Raw genomic sequence first — 25,145 nt, forward strand, 5'->3', positions numbered from 1 at the left:
GAAAGTAAAAATTGTCATCAACGCAAATGTTAGTTAGAATGAACAGGTGACCTAAAGGTGAAAGATTTTATATCTCATTACCAATTTCTGTAGCGATTCAGTTCCCTGAGAACCTAATTGAATTGAATCGAATCTGTCATTGTCTGGCTGTGTTTCTTTTGCTGACTCTGGTGCTAACACCAATGTGTGTATGCTGGCTTTTGTTGCGGTATTTGTAGGAAAAGGAGTAGAAATAAGTATGGTACACTTTGTCTGAGCCTTCTCACAACTGGAAGGAAAAAAAAAAAAAGATCCCAGAATTATGGACTTGATGTGTATTCAACAGATCAAAGATTGTTCAGTTCTATAAAATCACTACATTTATCTTCCCAGGCCTAGACCAGTCAAAAATGCTAGGTTTGTACTAAGCTTTTTGAGTATTTCCCATGTTTTTTTTTAAAATAGTAGAGTGTTCAAACCATCAGAGCAGTAACGGCAGAAAACCCCACCTTCACAAAAGACGAGAAAATTCTGCCTAGTGATTAACAGTGAGCCATGGAAATGGTTTCATTACCACACCCCTATCTCTCCCCTCCATGGTATTTAGCCTGGTCATGACTTTAAGTGATAAAGTGGAAAAATAATTCCAAAATTCACTTTTGAGCTGATGTTTCAAACTTCAACACTTGGGAAATAGAAAACTACAGTGATATCTGCATTTGTGCAACCTGAAACTTAGTTAAATGTTTTTTGTTTCACCCATGGTCTATTTCAAAGCAATGCTGTATGCAGGGCCTGGCTGCCTAATGCCCAATACTCCCAGGTATTTGCTTAGACTGGTCAGCAGTTTGTTAGCGCTAATGTATGTATTGTACATTCACACCCACTGGATTAGGTTGCTATTTAGATAAGCAAGCTGCATTTTTGCAGAGAGGGAAGGAGAATGTGCCATGTGCCAGCATTAATGAGTTAATTAAATTACAAAAATTCCAATGCAAGAACCTAAAATGCTTAGGTAAGTAGAATACTATGGGAATTACAAGGCAGCAAACACAGCACTGCTGAACCATTCTGCCTACATATCTAGATATTTTAATGTAATTTTCCAAAGCTAGTCAGAATAAAATATGTCAAGTCAGAAAATATCTAGATAGAAAAAGCCTCTTTCCTAGTCCTCTTTTTTTTGTTTTCCTGTGGGATAATTCATTTTGATATGGTCCAAATTTCTCACAATCTCTAAAACCGTTCCAAAGGATGTTGGAACTGTACAGGCAGCGCACAGAGCCAGCCGTGCCCTGCAAGTTATTTTGTGATCCAATACAGTCCCTAATCCAGTAGTCCTCTAGTTCTGGTTGAAAACTGTCCAGTGGTCATCCACAAGGCCATGATAAAGTAGCCCCAAGGAAGCGTGGGAAGGGCTGGAGCTAGACAAGGAACCTTCTCATCTTTGTTGTGATTTTAATTAAGTGTGATGACACTGACACATGGCATTCTACAAAGAAACTGAAGGTTGAGTAATTTGAGAGCCAGATGCTGTGGATCTCTCCTGCCCTTACCCCATCCCTTGAAAGGGAATCAGCAGAGCACATAGGATGGTCTCAAGCACTTTCTGACTGGTGATCACTTGCCAGCAAAGAACAGACTCTTAGTACAATGTTCTAGAAACACAGCATTTAAAATAAAGCGTCTCAGCTACTAAATTCCACTCTGTTTCAACCACAGTTTTCAATGTACATTTATGCTTTCTTCTTGCAAGATAATCTTCCACTTATTCAGCAAACTGAACAACCAGTAAAGCCTTCTATAGCATTGCTTCTAGGATTTAAACAAGTTAAGATTAAGGGCTTAAATCTAGCAAACCTATCAGTGTGCTCAAAATAATACCAGGAATTTCAATAAATCAGAAAATAAAGAATATGGCATTAAAGATGTTATTACTATGACAGCTGTCAAGATGAATTGCATGAGAAGCATTTAAAAGATTTATATCTCAGTATCTCACCAGGTTAATTAAATGGATGCACGCATTCATTTAAGAGGATAAGGTGGGTTGCAGTGATATAAAACGAGAGGGCACAAGATTACGTTCTTTCAGCATTAACAAGAACGGGTTGAACGGATATCATTTCCGTATTCAGTAATAAACATGATTCATCCATTGCCATTTTCAGCTCTCATTTTCTTTCTGGCAAAAAAAAAAAAAAAAGACTATGAACATTTATAGACTAACATAATCAAAGCTTTAACCTTTTCAGCATTTTCTGTTTGGATTGGCTGTCCATTTTTATCATGGGGTTCCAGGGCCATGCCGCAGGGAGGAGAAGAATCGCCAGTAAATTACACCAAAGAATGTTGGAAAGGTCAAAGGATTACCCTCCCCTGTTTGCTTTTATGGGACATATGAAGCATTCATATCATGCAATAAAATTATTGAGATGAAAATGATGAAAGATAAGCAGACAGAAAGCATGAATCTGTTGTCAAGATAGCAACTGATCAGCATGGAAGAAAAAGATATATTACAGTGTTATCATCAATAAAAAATAGATTATGACAATGGTGTTTGTGTATCCTTAGTTTCTGCACTGAAATCAAATCCTCCTGAATGTTGTAAGACCTGCAGCCAAGAAAAGGATATCCAAGCAAAACTGAGGCTATTCAGGCTCAAGAAAACATTAGATCCAAAGCTCCCTTTTCTTGGGTGAGTTTGTAACCTCTCATTATTACATATTATTTATTACTATATACTATTATAAATTATATGTTATAGGTTATTGTATGGTAAAGATAGATTCCTTAACCATTGAGCCTCCTCCAGTGAAGTTTTGCAATCTAGGCTGTTAATCCACAAAAGGCACGGTCTGAACACAGCTACAGCATCAGCTGCTTCTGGGGGCTTCAACGCACATTTGTCTCCCTTGAGAACCACAGCTGAGCTTAGGTCAGGAACAGGCAGTTCCAGGCACCTGGAGAAGCTGAACTCCAGGACCTGAGGAAACTTCACTCGGGGAACTGCTACTTTTCACACACCTAAAGGGTTCTGTGGAGATTCTGATGTTCAAAAACAAATGTCCCATTTATATCCCAATAAAGATGCCTCTGGCGTTTTCTGGCTTAAGGCTGATAAACATGAAATGCTAGATGCAACTTCTGTAATCTAGTACATCATTATTAGAGCTAGCTGTTTCTCATGGTAAAGTGGCTGGCTGGCAGCAGAGAGCCAAATGGGAATCTCATTGGGTTTCAAACACTGAATTACAAAACTTCATCAGAGAAAGTGGCATGCAGCTTTAGGAGACCAAGAAAGATAACGTACCAAATTCATACATGTTCATCTAATATGTTGCAGTGTTCAGAAAAATGCATGCAATTAAATCAACATCTGAATCGATCTGACAGACAACTAACTGGAGGGAAGAATTTAAAATATATAGTCAAGTTTCCTACATATTGCTCAGTTTGATTTGTGTTTCCTTCTCATTTTTCTTTCATTGGTGTAAATCAAGGCACTACTCAAGAAAGTCCAAGAATTTCAAACCCACACGTAAGACCTGTATGGGGGTCTCTGCTGGAAGCAATGGTCGATTACCAACTCAATTTTTGAAACTGGAACTAGCAGCTTGTGAAATGTGCCTAAAGATCCCTTCTTTGAGACAGATGCATTTCAGTCAGCATCTCTTCTGCCTGCCCATCTGTCCTAATCATAGTCCAGAGGGACCACTAAAAATCATCAGTTCTTTGTGCACGCTCCACCCCTTCCACCTGCACCACTAAAAGGGACGGTGGTCGCAACAGTCACAGGATGACGCCGTGATCCGAACACAAGCCCGTCAGACACCAGAGACTGAATATACTTAGGAGCTTTTTGTCACTATCGCCTCTCTCGTTTCTCATTCGCTTATTGTGCACAAACTGCAAAATGACGTCTTTTGTAACAAACATTTTCTAACAGTACATTTTGATGAAGGAAAGCAGTTTTGTGAGATGAAGCGTCCCAAGTGAATGTTACTTGGTTTGGTCCTCCCCAGCAGCAGAGATGAAAGGAATGAAAGATCATTTATTTACTGATGTATTTCAGCTCATGGATATGAAGAATTATTAAAATCATCTTAACTCAGTGATAGTGTTCAGACATCTGGTTTTACTCCACAGAGCACTGGATAACACTTCAAAATGTTCACGTGGCTCAAAGGAAAACTCTCATTATAAAATAAGTATTGTAAAAATCTTTCCTCAGTAACTAGGATCATCTTCATCACCCATCTCTGCACATCCTCCTTAGATAACTAAAGTCATTTACATGAGAGGGAATATTGCAATGTCTAGACTGCAGAATTTGTTTCTAATGAATCTGGGGCTTTGCGGGTTGTAACATGGTGTCTCACATTTTGCCTTGCTGTACAGACACTCCCAGTGGACCAGGGCCTATCCTTACATTACAGGCAATAACTTTATAATGAAGGTATTAGTTCAGTAACAGCCCAGAAAAGAAGCTCAATCAAGCTCATAATCCCTTTCTGTCATATGAAAAATAAGGGAGGATAAGGTACAGTGAAATATGCCATCCCTCCGTGGTCCAGGAAGAAGGTAACTGAGAAAGGGCTCATCTCGTCCATCTGCATAATCTGAAAATAGCCCCTCCACCCCACCATGACTGAAGTCCACCCAGTGGAAGAACAGGGAAAGACAGTGCCAATCTCTTCCAGTGCCAGTCAAACCAGAACTGAGCCCCTGGTTGGAAAGAATGGGCTGTAGCAGGGCAACAAAGCAAGAACATGTAGCCTCATTAGGCCGAGCAGCTCCACGTGCTTCCCGCACCTGATATTTTTATCAGAAAAATTCCTCATATACTACTCATTTTGCTGTGCAATTACCTTCACTGAGTCCTGTAAATCTGTACAGTTAGGCCAGCTATAACTACAGCTGCAGCTCCTGGGACTCTGTGGTCACCTCTGTTCACTGCTACAGACAAGACACATAAAAGAGATGCAGTACTGGAGCTGAATTTGGAGGTGTCAGAACTAACTTAGCTCCTGTAAGGGTGGGCACTAAAATCCTTCAGCTGGCTCCCCAGCTGTTCAGCCTTTGCAGAAGTTAGAAGTCTACTCTGATTTCAGCCGACCTAACATCATCCAAGGATCAGACGCAAAAGAATTCAGCTCCAGCGTTCCCAAACACCCTTCAGTGACACCTTTCCTTCATGCTCGTGATCACAACAGAAAGGAGACAGGGTACGACTCAGCTCTACCACCTCCAGTTTTGTTGTGGGATGCATTCCCTATACCTCAACGAGCATACATAAAGAAAAACTCCAGAGAGATTTCCCTGGCCAATTCAAATTCACTTTATTCTTAGACAACAGAGCATGTAGGACTGTGGGATATCAAGACCTCAAAATTAAAAGGAACAGATAGACATTGATTAAACTCTATCTTCAGTTTATGGCCAAGAAAACTATTATGAAAACGTTAAAAATGAAAGATGTTCTGCCCTCATCCATATTTCCTTAGACACTGGCAGAACACTGAACAGTGCCAGCATACTGAGCAGCCCTTCACCTCTTTTTCACCAATTCCAGAGCAATCTCATCTCAAACGCTGAATTCAGTTCTGGGCCAAAAGTATATAGACAAACTTGATGGAATTCAGACAATAGGATCAAAGACAATTGAAGTATTGACTTGGTGGGAAACGATTAACAAGTCCCTTCATAGTAGTTTCAAACAAGGACAAAGAGGAGACTAAAATGGGAAGGAATGACCATCTACGCAAGTTTGAGGGACATATACTAACACTAGAGACAGTGAGGAATTGATTAGGTTATTGACAACAGGCTGAAAGGAAATAAAGAGGGGGAAATGATGCTGAGTATTTGAAGAAATTACCTAAAGTGAAATCCAATACAGATTGATTCCCAGAGAATCAAAGAAACACTTGTCATATAAAAAAATAAGGCAGGATGAAGTACAATAAAATATACTGAAAGTGAGGATGCTGCCAGGAATGAGTTGTCTGAAGACCCTGATGGGGAAGAAAAGAGCCCTGTTTCCCTTTCTTCTCAGAATCTCTCTTTATACATTGCAGTGGTTGATCCACATTAGAGACAATTAGAGTGAAAGGCTTTTGCTTTGGGGGGAAAAAAGAGCCCCATGCAGTCAGCTGCCGGCAGTGCTTACTCCAGTTTCTGTGTGAAGACTGGCTGTCACACACTGATTTCTAATTTTTCCATCTGCCAGAAATCTAATAAAAATGTAAATTAAAAAACATTCATGAATTTCCTACTTAAAAGGTTCATAACTCTCCTATGTTTTATGTCATTCTACCAGTCTTTAACTCATCTGCACTCAGTTCTACCAAGTGAAATGGGAGAGGACATATAGTCTGCCATCACAGATAATAATCCGACACATTGGGATTATGGATACAGTACTATCTAGAAAATATTAGAAAGAGAGGAGGCATATTATTAAAATTCTCTAGTCTCTCTCTCTCATCTGTCTGTTTAGAATGCAAAGTAAAAATCATTAAACCACCAAAAGTAGCACAAAAGAAAACAAAAACAACCTACTGACATTTCAGAAGTTCCTCATTCACTAAAATCTGAAAGATATTTTTGCTTACAGTAGCAACAGTTGGGTTGGCACAGGATTATTCTCCCACTTTTTCTTATAGAATTCATGTTAATGCCTCAAATATGGGTTTTTTTTTTTTCCTAGATTATTTCTTGGAAGTAATGGTGCACAGGTTTAGATAAAGCTTTTAAGATTACAGTTTATGCACCTCCAGTCTTGGAATAACCAAAGTTATTCAATATTACTGTATAGCTTGAATTTCAACTGAAAAAAAAAAAAAGTATTTTTAGTGGGGAAGGGAAAAGCACTAATACACTTGCATGTTTTAAGCGATCCGCTTTGATCCACTTTAGATTTTAAAGTGCATTTTGAGACTAAATATAAGTTTAAGTATTTTGTTCTGCATAAGGTCTATTAATTTTGGGGGTGGGGGATAGAAACAGTTTCGGACATAAGCAAGGAAGAAAGAAAGTGTACTTGGTTATTTTCAGGTAAGCCCTAAGTGTTTGCCCATATTTTGAATTGGATCCCTGCTCTCGAGTGGGTGGTTTAGGTTGATTCACTGACTTCTGCTATCTCAGTTTCTCTGCTATACTGTGAAGGTAATAATATATAGTGTATATAAGTGCCATTTACAGAATAATTCCACTTTGTCAAAGACTTTAATAGTGAAACTGTCTATTAGTGCTGCTGCTCTGTGTCATTACTTTTCTCTGTCTACCAGATGTGTACATCACCACGCACCCAAACAGGGGAATGATTCTTTTTCCCAATTGTGCACAATGCAGCAGAAGGCACTCAGTTCTCATTCACCTCTTGGCTATTCTGTCAAAATGAATCTGTTCATAGAAATGCAGCTAGGACAGAATTAAACCCAACAAAAAGGCAGAGTCTGCCACCAACCAACTGAAAGCAGCTATGTAGGCAACGAGCCAGATACCCTCAACTCCCTCCACGGCTTTAAACCTTGCTCCCCTGCAGGGCACACCAGGAAGCATTAAAGCAGCATTTATAAAAAAAAAAAACAAAAACAACACCAAACACCAAAACACACACACACAAAAAAAAAGTTTAGAACAGGCTTCTTTTTTTCTGTAATAGTTGGGGGTCTTAAGCAGGATGCTGCAGCCTTTAGTGCTGTTCACCTTTGGTTTTCCCTGTTGGCTCACAGTGACGTTACCTGGAGCTACCAGAGAGAAGAGGACCTCTGAACGGGACTCCAGGAAGGGGAAGAGGAAAGAAAGGAGAAAGCCAGGTGGGGTCTTCATGGGACTTCTTGCCCAAGAGCGTGTCCTAAACCCACAAGAAGGCGTCATATCCTTCCTGTCTTCTTGGGTGAGGATCCTTTGAGTTAAACCTTAACCTCTGCTTTACCTCACACCTGGGTGAGCCACCCCATCTCAGCTGAGTATGATAGGAGCTAAGGGGATCTAGCTTCCTACTGCTGCTGGTTAAGTTAGATACCTCATGGGGGGGTCTTAAATATGCTCCCCAGAGTTACAAGCTCTTGAACTATGCACCCAGGCTCAGAATCCCCCTGTAAGGCACAGGATCCAAACCTAGAGTTCAGGTAGAGAGGAATAAGTAAATCAAGTGAAGAATAACTTGATTCCACAACAGACAATAGCCAGTGGGTGAAAGTGAGACCTTAGTGCTTTACTAGGGAAAAAGAAAGATTACCTCCCTGCCAAGAGCAAGGAAAACATTGCCTAGGGTTTGTGGTATACGCCCGCCTCTGCCTTGTCATGCTGCCCATGGCTGTGCACCTTATGAACCATTCCTGTCTCAGGGCTGTGCTGAAAACTATCAACTAGTCGATAAATTCTTATCAATGCCTGTTTAAAGCTTTTTCTTCTGACAGGAGATTTTTGTGGTAATCGAGAAGAACAATTCACTTGATTAAAGATTGGTAAATATAAATGACAGAAATGGTTTCCTATGAACATTGTGATGCATTCCCAATCAATAACACCATGACAGAATTGTAGCTTAAGGGAAGGAAGTTATTAGGTTGTGCTACTGTCGTCTCTTCTTTTCAGTTCATTTGGTGCTGTCTTTCATTTAGTTGTGCAACCTTAAAATAAAGATGAAGATCTTAGTCTCAAATGTTAGGGCTAATGGCCAGTGATATAACAGAGAGCTGTTTATTAAAATGTTAGACCAGGTTTCGCTTTAATACTTTCCTTCAGTAGCAGCTACTAGCGGATGTTAAAAATCCTTAATGATTTAGCTGAACTTCCAGTAATTTCTAAATGTTTCTCATGTGTAACTGCAAAGAGCACCTAGGCCTTTTACCACCAGCATAATATGGGGATTGGATAGATCTGATTATTGGTAATTGGGATTTTAGCCTTTCACCTCTGGATCAGTGTTTCAAACTCAGACCAGGTTGGTATTGAATAAAAGTCATTTCCATTAGCTGGCTGTTCAGTGACCTCTATCAAATATTACAAGTTGGTAGTGGACAGGTGTCTGTATAATTAAAATACACTTTGCAAGCGCAGTTGGCACCCTGGAATTTTCTTATTACGAATCTATAATCTGCTCCCCCCGGCTCATAAATGGGAAGTATTCAGGAGCACTGAGATGTCATTTAAAAACAAGGAGGATACAGTGTTCTTTGTTAATCCCACAAACAAAGTACCTCTGTTTCTAGAGCAGTTTTGAATCCTCGGACAAATGCTTTTGTGCACTGCAAAGATGATTATTCAGGCTAATAAAACTCATGAATTTTAAGTAAAAGATCAACTTCAAAAACTGATAAAAACCTAGAGCCCTGTAAGTTATATTGCAAAATCTCACAGCCAGCAGCATGTATGGTGTTCACTATAAAGAGAATGCATTTCCACACAGTATCGACAAAGCAGAACCACAGAGGATGTCCCACACAGCCATGAATCTGCACTAAGTGAGCCAATATTCCCAGACATCCACACAGAACCCGAGTATTTTTTTTAGCCGAAAATACAAAAAGGGTTTTGATAGGAGAAGGTATGCCCAATCTCAACACGACATGGTTTCTCTGAGCAGGAATCGAGGCAACAGTTTTATGTTTGAGTAGGATTTGGGGGATGGGCAGGGGGAACAGCACAACATTTTATGGCTTTTGAATAACCAAGCCCATGAGTCAAGGCTCAAGCCTTTCATCTGTTTCTCTTCCTTAACCCATTCAGAGGTTTTGTCAGAGAACCTGTGAGAAAATGCTCTCCATTGACTTTGCTTTCTTATATGAATTCTGAACTAAGCAAGGCAGAGCTCTTCAGGCTGAGGCCCTATGACCGATGCAGCTTCGTAGGACTGTGGAACGTTCAGAGACTATCATGGAAATCTTTGTGGACTTGCCCATGACACACATCTGTGTCAATGAAAGATGTAAGGAAAATGTTATATGGAATCCAAACGACAGGGAAGGACATTTAAGTACAAGTAAATCCCCAGTAGTGAAAAATACACGTGCAAGATCTTTCACTTCTCTGAAAAGAAGCATTGTTTGGTCTAACCTAGTTCAAGATGCTAAAAGATTTATAAGAACATAAAACAACAGTTGCTAAGCTTGGCACTGTTGTGCTGTAGAAGGACTATGGATCCACCTGAGAAAAGAGCCCTCATCTCAATGCGGGAACACAACAGAGAAGAGATTAGTTAGCTCAAGAATCAAGTAACCTTCATTTTGTGAGACGGTGAAAAGAGAAGACAACCACAGAAAAACACCCAAGCAAACCTGAAGTTTTCTAATGGTCCTACTAGGGCCCTTACTAGGTCCTATCCCTACTAGAAGTTTTCTCCTACTATGAATTTTCTTCTTAAACTGGTTTCCTCAGCCACTAATTTCCTCTGCAAGTGGCAACAGAAATATAGGGACAAAACTACTGCTAAGCAAATCTCAGCATTTACCCTTTCAGTCTCTCCAGTTGTGTGTTAAAATTAGTCTGCTTTTCACATTTCAGACGAAATGGTTAAAAGGAAGAGGAAAAACAGGAATGTGTGGAATCAAAGCAACTATTCACGCACCTGTTTTTAACATATTTCTGTCATGTTGTCCAGAAGAACATCTTTATAACCTGCTCAAACTGAACCGCAAACCCAAAAAGTTAAAAAGTGAAGACAGCCACCGTTAACAAATTGCAGATGCATGAGACTCATCCAGAAAGACCTCACAAATCAGCAATGAGGGGAAGAGAGAGCAAATCATGCAGAAACTATTTAATCAATGAGTAAAGACAATTATAACATCTGTTAATCTTTTGTGTAGGTTATAATTAGATGCTGCGGAGGAGTAGCCTTTAAGGGGAAGGCAGGGAATCCTTTAACATCTGCTAGAAGGGCAAACACTGTGCAATAAATGACTTTAAATGCAATCAGCAAAACAAGAGCTGTGCAGAGTTCACAAAAGGCCTGTATAAAAGATTGAGGATAACAAAATATTTTGCCAAAGGTCAACTCCTGCAGCACTAGAGCCTGAATAATGAGTGCTAGTTTAGAGGCCACATCAAAAACAAACGTGATTGTACCTCTGAAAAACAATTCTTTTCTCATTTGTGTCATTATAGCAAAAGCACATGCTGCTGCTGTATATCACGTCAGCTTAATGACTTATTAGGGCTGTATCTATCAACCTTGAACAGTTTAGAATAAACAGGTAGGTATGATGTATTTTAAAGACCAGAATTCAGTCTAATTAGACTGACACAGAACTGCATTGTACTGTAAAAGTGATGTGATTCTGATTTTAAATAATTAATCATTCAGCAGCTTCTAAAAAATCCAATTATTTACTCATTTTGCCCTTGAAAACAACCATATGCTTTAAGCTGTTACTCACTGAAAACGTGAGACCAAGCGGGAGTTATTTTATCCAGTTTAACACGGCCCTCTACTGGCAAAATAACCCCCCCAAAATCTTACCACTACGAACCATTTTGTCAGATCATTTCAGAGCAGCTGAAAAGATCCTGCATTTTACAGAAAAGTTACACCAAATCTTAGAAGACAGCAGCATACATCAGAGCTTTAGGAATTTGCATAAATTAAGCCAACACTTAATCTCTCTAGAGCTCCTGCACCAAGAGCACTACTTGCTTTTACCCAGCAGATGCAGCTCTGGCCATCACCAGAGCACTGAAGAAAAAAACCAAAGTGCTCATATCTAGTGGAGTAAGTCATTTTAGAAGCAAATGCAATCCTTTTACTCATGTCAAGTTGTGCTATATTGCTTAAGGAGTGCCACTGATTCCCAACAGGATCAATGAACACATGTGATTTCAGTTTGCACAATTAGGTAATACTTAGTATAGGCGAAGCAAAGCACAATATAGTCCAGCTGCAAAAAGAATACTATTCAAAATACAAATGCTAACTACCACCAAAAAGCAACTTCATCGCAAAAGAATTCCTGCTTCCTTCTTTTCTCCACCATTACTGAAAATCCACAGTGGTGATTCAACACAGCTTCAATCAAAGTGAAGCAGACAATGAAATTCGCCTCTGTTGTTGCATGCGGTAATTAACTCTTCCTATTTGTATTATGTCTGAGCAACAAAGAAACAAAAGGATACGGTAAACTGTTGAATTTAACAATTTAGATAACGACAAATTGTAATAATCAATTAGCGCTGTCAAAGAAAATAATTTGTGAAATGCATTTGATTGTGCACAGACCTATTGTGTGCGCACACTATCCAAGGCTAGTTTGGCTCTGGAAAACAAATAGCGTTGTCCTGCAGAAAGCTTATCAAACATGCAGTTTAACAGTAGCATTTGTTCTTGCTGTGTGTCAATACTAACAGACCATTTTTCAGCAGCATAATTTTTATCCACTGCTTTATAATTCAACCTGCTTTTCAGGGTCTGCAACATTCACAGCCCATAGACAACGTTACTGCCAGTTTCCAGGTGCCACTGCTGCTGTACAAACCACGTTTATGTGATTCACCTGAACGCCAGTCAATGGAATCATGAAAGATTCCAAGTATTTTTCACATAATAGCTATCTAACTTTTCATCCCCAAAACATCATGACTAATTTATGTAACCATCAGGGAATACCTAATGTAATTCAGGTTTCTGCACGCTACATGAGCAGTGTCATTAGACGGTACAGAACAGAGTATTACAAGTGTTAATGGTTCATGTTCTATTTACATTGCACATTTATCCTGTTTTAGTAATAAAACTGCATATTAGATGCTATAACTTCCAAAGGTGTTCTGGCTGTTTTGGCATGGATTTTTAAGCATAACTCCGATCCCGCCAGGAGCTGAACACGTGCAGAACCGCAGAGGAGCTGCGGAGCACCACGCCGCATTTGGCCCTGGCTGCGCCGTGCTAAGCTCCTCGGCCAACTGTGCTTCCCTTTGGCACCTTTGTTCTGTGGCTTTTATCCCAACCTCACTCCTACTTGTCAGACGATGACAGGCCGGAGTCTGCACTTATTCCGTTTCTTTTCAGATGGCGAGAAAGCCCAAAGAATTGACATTCTGTTGGCAATTGTCCCCTTTAATGCCATCCCAGAATGTTATCAGATTATATGCGGTATCCTTGGGCAGATTTCTCAGACCCAGGGAAAATTCAACCAGGGGATCCCTCTGCTGAAAAGTGACCTTGCTCTGTATCCTAACTTGCTACATTGGAATATAAGAAAGAAAATGCAAATGTGAGAAGGGAAATGTAAGAGGAAAACGACAATCAAATGCCCCCGGGTTCATCAGGCTTTGAGAGTCTGCTCCTGCTCTTAAGGTAATTAGCTGAAGATTTGCTCTTGACTGAAGTGGAAATGGAATTGTACCTTACCACTTTACATGTACTGGGGCAGGATTTCTACTTGTTTAAATCTAAGGCTCTAAACACTTATACACAACCCATGCACAGCAGAGAAGTCCATGAAGTTTTCTTAAAAAGGAGTAAAATTCACATTTGTTAGATTAGGACCTGAACTTAAAATTAATTTAAGTGAGAAAGATAAGTGGGACCTGAGCATTTTTTTAATCTCACTTTGTTCTAATTATTTTGAAGATTTTGTAGGCATTTGCCAACATGATACCTGAATACCTTGCAAGTGTAAATACCCTTATCAGTTCACAGCAGTAGATCATCATTATCGGCCACAAGATGACAGAGGGAAGACAAGACTGGCCCACAGGAGTCAGCGTGGTAGGGATCAAACCACCTAACCTTAAACCCATTCCTTCTCCCAGGGACAGGCTCTGTCATGATTCTGTTCTTCACTCTTGCGTTCAGTGGAAGATTCCAAGCTACAAAAAGGTCTTTTAAAGAACACATATAAACTTTTTGTTTATACTGTTTCTGAAGGAGGATGAACACCTAAACAATAAAACTCTATGCTCTTATTTAAGCCCCTATTTAAAACCCCAAAAGACTTTGCCATTTGCATGGCATCAATGCAGAGCTAAATTTAGGGCTTCCCCCCCATTCCACCCCCCAGGAGAATATGCTTCAATTCCAAAGATGAAACAACGGCTCTTAAGTTGCACAATATCTTGACATGCCAAGCCACATTATAACATCAAAAGAAGAGACAGACAGGTTTTGATCTGCTGTAGAAACAGAGTCACTTGAGAGGGGCATCTGCAGTTGTGGCCACCCAAACCTTAATGGGAAGCCCCAAAAATGTGTTGCTGTGTAGGTCTGAGAGGCCTTGTAAATAAAGCCAGTAGCAAGAAAAGCAAAACAAAATCGATAGTGGTAATAATTCAGGAGGAATCCTCCATTTCCTATTTGACTGATTGATTTGTATTGACTGACCCTCATATACCCAATCGTAGTTTTCTGATTTCCTTTGTAGAAATGCGCTTTGTCTCCACAAAGACAGATCATTAAATAGAGGTAAACAGTAATAAGAGAGTTCCTCATACACAGTACTGTGATCAGGTTACTCCCTGGAAAAGCCACTACAACTGAAATTACTGCAATTTAGAACCAGCTTCTGGTGAAGGATTGAAATGAGAAGCAGGAGACCTGGGGTTTGTTAACAGCTTTTGAAGTGGGTAAACTAAGTTTTAATAAATCACATCTATGGGCCACTTTCTCCCTCTCTAAAATGGGAATAATTCCATGACAATAGCAGCTAGTTGTCCTGAAAATGAGTTAATCGGTGGTCAGAAAGATAGTTCTGTCCCACAAACAGCAGGCAGTATAGAAACAGTTTTTCACAGCAGTTACCAGTGTACTGGTGTTTCTGCTCTGATGTTTCAGGATTTGTTGGATTTCTAACATAAACACTCAAAAAAACCCAAAAATTACTGCTTCTCACATAATTGACAACTCATTTTATCCAAAAAGGCATCAGATTTCAGAGCACTGTATGATTCTTTCTTTTAAGCTTATATACCTCCAGAACTTGAACAGGGACTAAAAGTAAAAACAGTCAAATTTTGCTTTAAATTACTGCCTGCATAAGGAGCAAAACAATTTTTAAAGAAAACTGTACTAAAAACTACAAGGAAGTTACATTAAAAATTCAAATTAATTTTGAATATTCAAATAAATACCATGAAATTATAAAAGAACAATGTCAAGACAGACTCGTTTTTGTTCAGTTGTTGACAGTACTCACGAGATTTTAAGAATCTTAGAGTTTCATCACTTAAATTAAGAGAGAGCCACTTCAGTGCAATCTCATGCAAACAAAAGCCAGAATCAAGTTTTCATTTGTCCTTTACTCTGTTGCTGAACCACACTCAGATGCATGGCTGTAATTACTCCTAACAACTACATACTTGCCACTCTTTTAATTAAAGCAAAACTACAAATAGCAATGCTGACACAGTCCTAGAAAAAAATAAGCTTTACAGACACGATAAAAACACCAAAACAGCAAAAGTCTTACTTGCAGCAGTTCAGTCAAAACATGCCAGCCCTGGAGAACTCAGAACCGTAAGAAGTCTTTGCAGTCCAGAAATTCTCTTGAGTTTATCCAGTGTTTATTTACCAGGCTTTAAAAGTCTGTGGTTAGAAGAACAGAGTTAGCTTTCTGCACTATCCACAGCACTACTGAAGTCCTCCCGTAACAGCAGACATGAAGTTTGCTGATAGTTGGGTTTGCTGCTGCTGCTATGTAGTTGCTCAGTACTTGTAAATACAAGCTCTGTGGACAAAGTCCCAAATGACATCACAGGCAGCTGCTTATTGTTGAGTCTTTATTAACCGACTGTCAAAAAAGAAAAGCCAAGAGGAAAGAAAAGCACAAACTATCTTCCCTGCAGCACAATTTGCATCTTAGTAGGAGTTGCAGTGCTACACATATAAATACTTCTGTTTACCCAACTGATGTGTTCTTAGAATGAATAAACAGTGTTTGCAGGGAAAGCAGAAAAGTAAGAACAACTTAAAGAGCTTCAACATGGAAAGAGTGCAGGGAGAAAAAGAAAAACTAAAAATTCGAGCGGTGCCTTTTTCAGAATTTACCCCTGCTTTCTCCTATTTCTTTTGTTTATTTAAACACATGCAACTAGGGGTGCAAATCTGCATGGATTTTAAAACACAGAGCAGAGGACTTTAGTAGGTTGCAATGAAAGTTTCAACTCATTCCTAATTTTAAAAGTTACAGAATTACAAACTATGGTCTTGGCAAGATTTAAGACAGCACAACCTCAGTTACAACGTGCTTTCAAGAAAATGCTCTCACTTTCCAAAGATGAAAATATAAGAAAGCAAGAAACAGCATCAAACATAGTTATGCGCTAGGTGCTAAGGGCGTAAGTACTGACCTTTCCTTCTCAGAGGTGCAGGTCCAAGACTAAGTAGCACTTTGGAGCTGAAATACACACTCGGTTCCCAGTGAGGCATGGGGTACTCACTCGAGAACTAGTTCAGCTACTAATCTGAATCTGTCCTCTGTCATTGAGAGTTCCTGCTGAAAGAGAGGGGCTGGGACTCTGTGCCTTGATTTCTCAGAAGTCAGTCCTTTCAAGTCAGAACTTCAAACGCTGGAAGGGCACCACCAAGGGTTGTGACAGACGGAGCTCTGTTATCTGTGCACACTTCCACACGAAGAGCTTCAATATTGGGAAGCACCTGGCCACTCGCATCCAAACACCCTAGACTGCACGTTCCACAAACAACACAACAACCGAAACTTGAGCTCAGTGATGAGCTGAGCTGAAGCCAAGTTTTTACTACATCTTGCATTGCTACACATAAAAGCACCAACCCCCATTCTGCCTGTATTTACACAGAGCAAATCAATCTTGGGTCAGAGCCTCAGCTGATGGAAATCAAGCCAGATGCAATGACACACCTGAACAACTGCCGTCAGCAGCAGCTGAAGATCTTGCTTTTGCCTGCAAGAGTGCCATTAAAAAAACTTGTGTGACCTTAATGACAGAGTGCCCGATTTTCTTGGTGTTTGCCCTGAGTGGCAGCAATACCCTGCTGACATAGTGCCGCTGAGCTTGCTGAACTATTCACATAGGCAATCGCTACCTCTGCTGCTGCTGCCTCTAAAACACAAGTCTGTGCTTTTGAAGGAGATCTGTTATAAATCCCCCTACGTTTATTCCTGTGGCTAATCAGCCTGTAGCACACAAGAAACATCATACTGTGTAACTATGAGTTATATTTACTGCCCTGACTCAAACGTACGGGGTTGCGTTCCTCTTCCATTGCAGCCAGCAAGGTTTTATATCTTGCTCATTAAGAGCTTGCTAGTTTGATCCAAGAAGTCTTCCAAATACTTTGAAGATGAAGTGGGCTATGGGAGTAATAAGTACTAACATATAATATTCAATAACATGAATTTCAAAACATACAGCTTCAGTCCCAGCTTCACAAGTGCCGTAGGGCAGCTGCTGCTCTCTTTACGCAAACATGAACGAGGCCATGTGCTCACATCTACAGCTCCATGAGGCTTCAGCTCATTCCAGCAGGAACAAGCCCATCCATAAGATCAACAGAAGAGTTAGATTTTGGTTAAACCTGATGCTGATTTACAGTGTGCTTTCTCAGACCAAGGGTAAGATTCATTTTTTCGCCTTCCATTAGAAGTATGTATAACATTGCAAAACACAGGTTACACTCCAGCTCTCTTGACAACCAAACTGGCTTGTCCTGTGACACTAATGCAGACACACACATATAGAAGAAAGGAAGAGTGTATAGATTCATAAAATAAGGAAACCACTGATTTAATTGAAAAAGCCAAATGTTTAATGAAATAAAAAAGGACAACCCTTAAAGAAAACTGCAGCCTGTTCCCAGGAAGAATTTGATTTATTTAGCAAAATTTCACACTTACTAAACTTTCTAGAGAATGCTAATGCATTTCCAGGCTAAGCACACCCAGGTGAGCCGGATCAGGACAGCAGATACACTGCTCACCTCTCTCTGGTCAGGCAGCACTGCAGAGGCCGCGACTGCAATTGCCTGAAAGCAATTTTTTGGAGACTTCCATCTAAGCAAGTTCTATCTCAGTCTTTTTTCAGAACCGGTGAATCTTGTAAAAATAAATGTGCAAAGAAACAAGTATTGAGATTTGTGGGTTTAACCAGCAAATTATTCTTCCCAAGAGGAGAATTCCCATGCGGGTGGACAAACAGATTCTGCATTCTTCAAATTACAGCCCTTATTAAGGGAGTGGCCATTAGCTCACCCTGTCAGTGCATTTATCCATCTAATTTCTATTCTAAGTCATCATAAGATATTGCTACTGGCTGTGCAGATACAGCTTATTTTTGGCAGGAATGCTGTGGCTTTTGTTAGAACAAAATTCACGACACAATTCAGTCCTTGACTAGCTACAGGTTGAGTGAAAAGATAAAGAAGTTGAAGTCATGAGCTGCAGTAGTTGCTCCTGGACTGATGCGCAGTAGGCTGAACTGAGTCATGCATCTTGAGGAAATAATTCAGCTTCATACTGCATCAGTTTGATGGGCAAAGAGGTAAGGTGAGACATAACGAACCGATCTAAGTACGCATGGATATTAGTTAAGTTTTTCAATTAACCTATCGCAGTATAGCCAGGATCTGTTAAAGACCCCGTGTCTCATACTAACACAAAATCCATACTATCTTCAGATTCACTGTCCACATTTAATTTTCCTTATTATTAACGCAGAAAGTTCTTCCTCACTGAAGAAGCCAAAACAAAACTCTGATCTTCTCACAAACTGCAGTAAGTAGGTGGGATGGAGTCACTTAAATTGCACAGCTTTTTCCCTGAAGCACTGCAGAAGTCCCTGCGGTCGCACACGCCCGTTGTGCATGTTCGCTTCTTACCAGCACAAGAGCAGAAAATGGCTCGGCCCCAGGTGCCTCCGGGTCCGCTCTCTCATGACAGACCCATAAAGCTGCAGCACAAGGTGATCAGCCTTGCAGCCTGGCAAGTTAAAAGGGAGGTGGTAAGAGCTAAGGGTATTTCCCCGGAGGGATGTCTAAGTGTGCCACCAGTCCTTGTGTGGTTCAGTACAGCTTCAGATGGTGAGCCTGCAGGCCACGTAAAAGCCTTGTTTTACCCTCTGATACTACTCCCGGGGCAAAGACAGACAAGCTGACAGACTGAAGAGCAGTTTAGTCTAGAAGGACTAAATTGTGGGACATTAAAATCTCAACAGATTGTAATATAATGTAATGTAATATAATAAAATATAATATAATAATACCATATAATATAATATAGTATAATGCTAAACTGTTATATTTTTATCCCACAATAAATACTCAGATCGCTGGAGGGCAAATTTAAAAAATAGTAAAATAAATTGCAGGCTGCAGGATTTGCCCTCCTTGGAGTTGCACATGGTTGGAAGTCTTGAGCTGGTTCCTAAAATATCATGGAAATTTCTCCCGAATGACACCAGGGTACTGAAGAGCAAAATGCTCTTTGAAAATTACTATTATTCTCACTTTTACCAACACAGCTAAGTATGTCTCACAAAACAAATACCTACAAGCATGTGGGATCATCACAAGCTAGCACAGTAAATGCTTTTCTAAGCCTGGGGTAGCTGGCAGAGAGGATAAACAACTGAACCAAGTGAAAATATGTGGAGAGAATAAAAGGAAGCGTGTGGGGGCGGTGTATGAATCTCCTCGGATACTCACTGTCAAAAAAGGGCCTTCAGTTGAAGTGGTTTGATCAGGCTGGTAAGCTTTTGATCATGAAGATAGTTTGGTTTGTAACCTTACTAGGTGATTTTTCAAAGCTTTTTACCTCCCCTGCGTGTCAAGAATAGGGGAAAGGTCTTTAGCAAAGGCAGGTTTTACCGCTGGAACAAACAATAGTCCTCTCCTCTGTCACATTTATGAATTTAAGCTTCAGAGAAAGCAGCAAATAACATATAACAACAATAACTGCCTTCCGATCGGCCATTCCACTACCTACGGGGTCGTGGGATGTTATCAGTCTGGTTTGTCCTTTTCAGTTGTGCTTGATGCCTGGCACTGCCATGGTCCCCCCTCCAAGAGCTCCTGGACAGCGTTCTGTAATGACCTGCGCGCTCCCCGGTACCTGTCACTCCAGCAGCTAAAAAGGTGGTATTCCACCTCCTGGAAGAGGACAGTTATATAGAAACATTTGCTCTAACTCACTCCCTACACTATAGGAAATCCTGTCTTTAAGTGTCAGGATGAAGCCTTGACACCCTATTCTGACACATAAGAAAAAGAATGCCTAAAATGAAATGTTTTATCTAACCTTTTCAGATGAGCTGAGAACTAAAATGAGCATATACAATTTTTCCAGCCATAGCAGTGATTTGCAATCAATTTCTAAATCTTTTTCAGTTCCATAATTTTTGCTTCAGTAGAATTCTATGAAAAGCATTCATCGGAGAAAACTGATGGGATGTCTTTAAAGGACATTGGCTTTCCTATAAATTGCCTTATTGTAAAATACAATGTTAAGCAAATCAAATAAAGTCTGTTTTGAGTGTTGCCACTTGAAACTGGAAGAGGGAGGCAGAAGCTGGACTTTGGACTTAAAAGAGAACTCAGAAACGTTTTAAATGTGATTCCTAAATATAAGTACATAGGACTGGCTCTCATTAACTCCATGGGTTAAGCCATTATTCCTTCTTTGCCTTTCCTGTTGTTTCTGGAGTCAAGCAATTGATTCAGCCACCAGTGACCTTATCCAGAGTTAATTAAAATCAATGGCATTAGTGGATTCTGGAGCAGGCCCAAAACTCATGTGCATTCAAGGGCTTTTGTATATCCTTAATCACACGAGTAAGCCTCTTCAAATTTAGATTCCAATGGATCCAATCATTAAATCAGTTATTCAGTGTTTAACTTCACATATGGATAGTGGTCCCCCGCTGGTTATTGAAAGTGGTCTCTATTAAGAGGAGAAGGTTATTTCCATAATCTATTTCTGATGAAAACATGTATTTCTACAGGTGTCAGTGTTCCAGCAAGGTTGGCACCTAATGGGAAGGCTGACTAATTTGTGCTCTCCTCCTGCCTTTTCGGACATGTCGCTGTGTGTCAGAAAGCAGAGGTATCGGCTTGTGAAACACACATTCCTCTGATGCAAGCATCTGGCTTCTTGGCAGCCAAGTCATGACAGGTTCTGCAGCAGCTGTGATGGCTCCACGCTCTTTCAGATGGTTAAATAGTCTTGGTTTTTAGCCTAGCTGCTTGTTTTCTGCTGCGCTCCTGGATGAAAGCCCGTTTGCCCTTCTAATCAATGAACCGGCCATTGGATTGGAGTACTCAGTTACATTTCTGTACAAGTCAGAGCAGAGATTCTTGCCCAGAGACTGCCAGCTATACAGCCCTGTGCTCTCGACTTGATGCTTAACCTCGTCCTGCTCTGTCCTGACACCTTTACACACCAAAGGAAGGGTCATCTTCCCAAAGCTAGACCAAGCACTAGAATAGCTTTCTTCATCCCTCAGTCACAGGATTTCATAGCTCCTGTTTTGTTACAGGAGATGGTAATCAGATCAAACAGAGCAAATAAGGAATACAATTTATTTATTTCAGATGGCTTTATTAACTCTCTTCCCATGTGCACGCACCAGATGGAGATAAGAATCTGGCTGGAAGCTTTAGCCTTACGCTGTGCGGCACAGAGGTAACAGCACATCAACTTATTAAGAGAAAAAATTCTTCAGAGAAGATTACATAAATCGGAATTAAATTTTATTTAAATTGCCTTTAAACATATTATGCAAATCCAAAATATAATGAGCAGTTCCAAGTAGTCCCCTTGAACAAACAAGCACACAGCACTTCTAACACCAAATGTGATAACATAATATTAAAAAGGAGTTCTCACAGAGATACCACGAAGATCAAAAGCTGCTATCTACCTCTCAGCCATTTGTACGCCCATCTCCACCTTTTCACTCCAAATGATAATCTATGTCTCTCTGTGATAGACATCCTTCTTCGTTTTTCCCCGTATATTGCTGCTTATAGAGGAAAAATAAATAATGAACTGACTCGGGCAGGCTATGTTCTCCCTTGCCAGGCTTACTCTATGTTCTCCTTGTGCTTGCCATATGAAGCTCTTTTTGTGGCGTTAAAGTACTGTTATTTCTACCTTCTCCAGAACAGAGAAACTACAAACAGGCCAATTCCTCCTGCCACAGAGAGACCTTGAGGAGAGAACAAACTTTCCCCGCTATCTACCTTCATGTGTTTCATCAGTCCCTTGATGAGGATCTAGTAACAATCTGATCAGTCCTACCATCCACTCTGTTTGCCAAAGCACACACACATGCAGTTAATCAGTACCCACAAGTAGCTCTGGTCACTGGCCAAAACGCCTGTGAAAACGATCCATCAGCGTCACCATTGGTCCCAAACACACCAGCTCACGCGTAGCCGAACAGCGTGACCAACATCAGCACTCAGCACCATCCTTTCCCAAAGGCTGTAAGAAAACAACAATCCTAAAACTGTTTGAGATCTATTAGTATCATTTAAAGTTCTTTGGGGTCTTTCAGTTCCATCTTCAAAGCAGGACAAGGAGGAACAACTACCCGCATATGACTTATTAAAGAAGAGCTGCAACAACATGACTCATTTTAATACCTTTTAATTCCATATTGTGATGTGCAATATAAGTTGATAAAAGCATCCTATTTTACTGACTGACTATTACCAACAACAGTCTATCTGCAACACCTTTACAGTATTCTGGTCTCATAACACCCTTAAGATCCACAGAAGGATGATCCATGTCACAGGTAAAATGTTCAGGGGGTAAGCTGCTTACTTAAAGCCCAAGTGAAGCCACCACTAAATTAAAGTCTAGGAATTACTGCTCCCAATATTGTCAACAGAGCCCTGGACAATACCATGAAGTCTTACCCAAAAGTACCTCAATGCAAGTCCTCAGGTCTCTCTCTGCTGTCGTCTTGAAAAATCCGGGGTTGGTGTAGAAAGCAGTAACAAACTGTACACGCACTACGATTTCAACAATATGCTATGATTACTTTAAATCTGTGAAATATAACAACTCCTAACAGCTAGCTAGACACTTTCCAAGGAAGGAAACCAAAGTGTCTCTTTGCAAAAAGGATGATGAAATAGCCTGAAATTATTTTTGTGAGGAGAAAGGTTTCCTAGTCTTCCTGCAAGGAAAAAACCCTCCATTCTGTTTGGATAGAAAAGGGCAGGTATATCAAATGAAGGCTGTTCTGGTTTATCACACTGACTTCTCTACTACAGTACTGAAGATTTTATTGCATGCTATAAAGAGAGGAAAAACTCATCTTGTAATCATATAAACACAGTGAAAAACACAGAATAAGTATCAATTACTTTTGCAAGTTTCAGTGATAGCCTCAACCCCTGAGGATAATTTCAAATGGTATGATAAAGACTTCAGTTAGATTAAAAGCATCAAAAGCAAACTAGCATTCAAAAACAAACAATTCCATCTCTGCTATGTAAGTTACAATAAATTTTCTGAACTGGCAGATTTCCCTCCTAGCTGTTCAGCTGTTCCTTCCCCACAGGTAAAACAAGTCAATCTGTTTGAGAAGACAATTTGCCACCCAGGTTACTTAATGCCACACATAAAAATAAAATGACTGAATAATTTTGATGTCAAAGAGCTGTTTTAATGGGAATCCATGGTTAAAAGAAACAACCACAACAGAGAAATGCAATCAGATGTTGCTGACTTCCATGTGAATTAGATCTAAACAAATTAACTGTCCAACTTTTGGTCTCATATTTTACATGGAACTTTTCTCAAATCCTTCAAGAGGTCCCTGCATATATGCTATTCATTCTTTACTTTAATCCCACGACCCAAATTTTGCTCAGTGACATTAGTATAAACACAAATGTGACTAACAGGCAACACTAGATCTGTGATAAATTTTTATTCATCTGGAATTAAACATGATGAAGTCCTGCAGCATGCTAGCAAGTCAATGTGGTTGCATTTTCCATTCCTTTTGTGCCAACATATGTGACTATGGAAAGGGCACGGAAGCTCAGAAGACTGGTGCTAGGTGATACTCCCACAGTGCGGTGCAATGACGTGCAGAGATGTTTGAAGTCGCTTTGAATAAGCTGCTTTGGTTCTGGGAAGCAACTTGGCCATGTTAGCTCCCCAGCGTGGAGCAGAACGCAGGGAATACCCTCAGCAGAGCCCTGTGCGAGCGTGGTTACAGTCCTGCCCCAGCCCAGCGAGCAGGTTCAGAGCCAGCTCAGTTATCTCCGCGTGGCACTGCCCTATGACCACCAGAAGTGTCAAAAGTGTCCATTTTGCTTTCAGAAAGAGAAAGCAGGAAAATGCTTTATCTTCACAGTGTAAGTCACAACCTGAAAAGGCTTTCCTAGTCATGGTGTGAGCTCATTTGATTCATCCTAAAACACCATTCTTAGCTGAAAGAATAAAAGCAGCTCTGAGGTTGAGCACCAACTTTGAAATGGTCTGTGATAACATGAAGCAAGACTCACCCTTGCTTTTTGATCAAATGAGGGCTAGGGCTCAGGCCAGTTAACTGTCTTATTATACCTGCTAAAGATCAAGAACTGTGCGTACTGACCAGCACTGGTAGTGCCTGCTCCATGTTCCCTTGATTGCAAACACAATCTTAGCAATTCAGATGAGCAACTCCAACCTGCTTTCATACACTCAGGGATATATGTATTAATGAAAGGGATTAGCTGGCACTAGCCAGAACCATTTGCTTAGTATATTTGGTACATCCTGAAAATACAAACCCTTTCTAGTTTTAACCCAGATATTCTTGCTCTACTTTATGTTCTAGGTTGCTTTGCTGAACTACTTGGCTCAAGTCTTGCGTGTTGACCAAGAGGTCAGCCATTGCAGACACCTGGAACAGCTTCTCTGACATCTCCCCTGCCCTGTTGCTGCTTCCTTACCCCTCCAAAATTAAAGACACAGCAGTTGCCAGCATGCAGAAGTGTACCTTACTCTGTATGGGTTGGCATTATCAGTTAGCATTGTTTATATGATGCCACAGGTAAATGGACAATGTCTAAGAATTTTAAATAAGGCCCAATACATTCTGCACATCATCCACACTATCTGCAATTTCCCTTCAGAGCTTTTTCAAACATCCCAGAAGCTTGGACATGAATAATTTCTCCAGCGCTCTAACTTTGGCACATGTCTTTAAACAGATGGAAATTATTGTTATGCAGCCTT

General features: G+C 40.3%; 1 protein-coding gene across 1 annotated transcript in view; it reads right to left on the reverse strand.

The window, feature by feature from the left end:
* NCKAP5 (NCK associated protein 5) overlaps positions 1–16,678 on the reverse strand; it is a 406,910-nt gene extending 390,232 nt beyond the window's left edge. The window contains exons 1-2 of the mRNA XM_087733741.1: positions 16,276–16,678; positions 15,396–15,511 (exon numbers count right to left, since the gene is read on the reverse strand). The gene's annotated coding sequence lies outside the window, so the exon portion shown is untranslated. The remainder of the gene's footprint in view (positions 1–15,395; positions 15,512–16,275) is intronic.
* Between the last annotated feature and the right edge of the window lie 8,467 nt (positions 16,679–25,145).

This window comes from Nipponia nippon, unplaced genomic scaffold (assembly GCF_047370975.1).
Source record: "Nipponia nippon isolate SJK-2023a ecotype South Korea unplaced genomic scaffold, ASM4737097v1 scaffold_5, whole genome shotgun sequence".
NCBI classification, from domain to species: Eukaryota; Metazoa; Chordata; class Aves; order Pelecaniformes; family Threskiornithidae; genus Nipponia; species Nipponia nippon.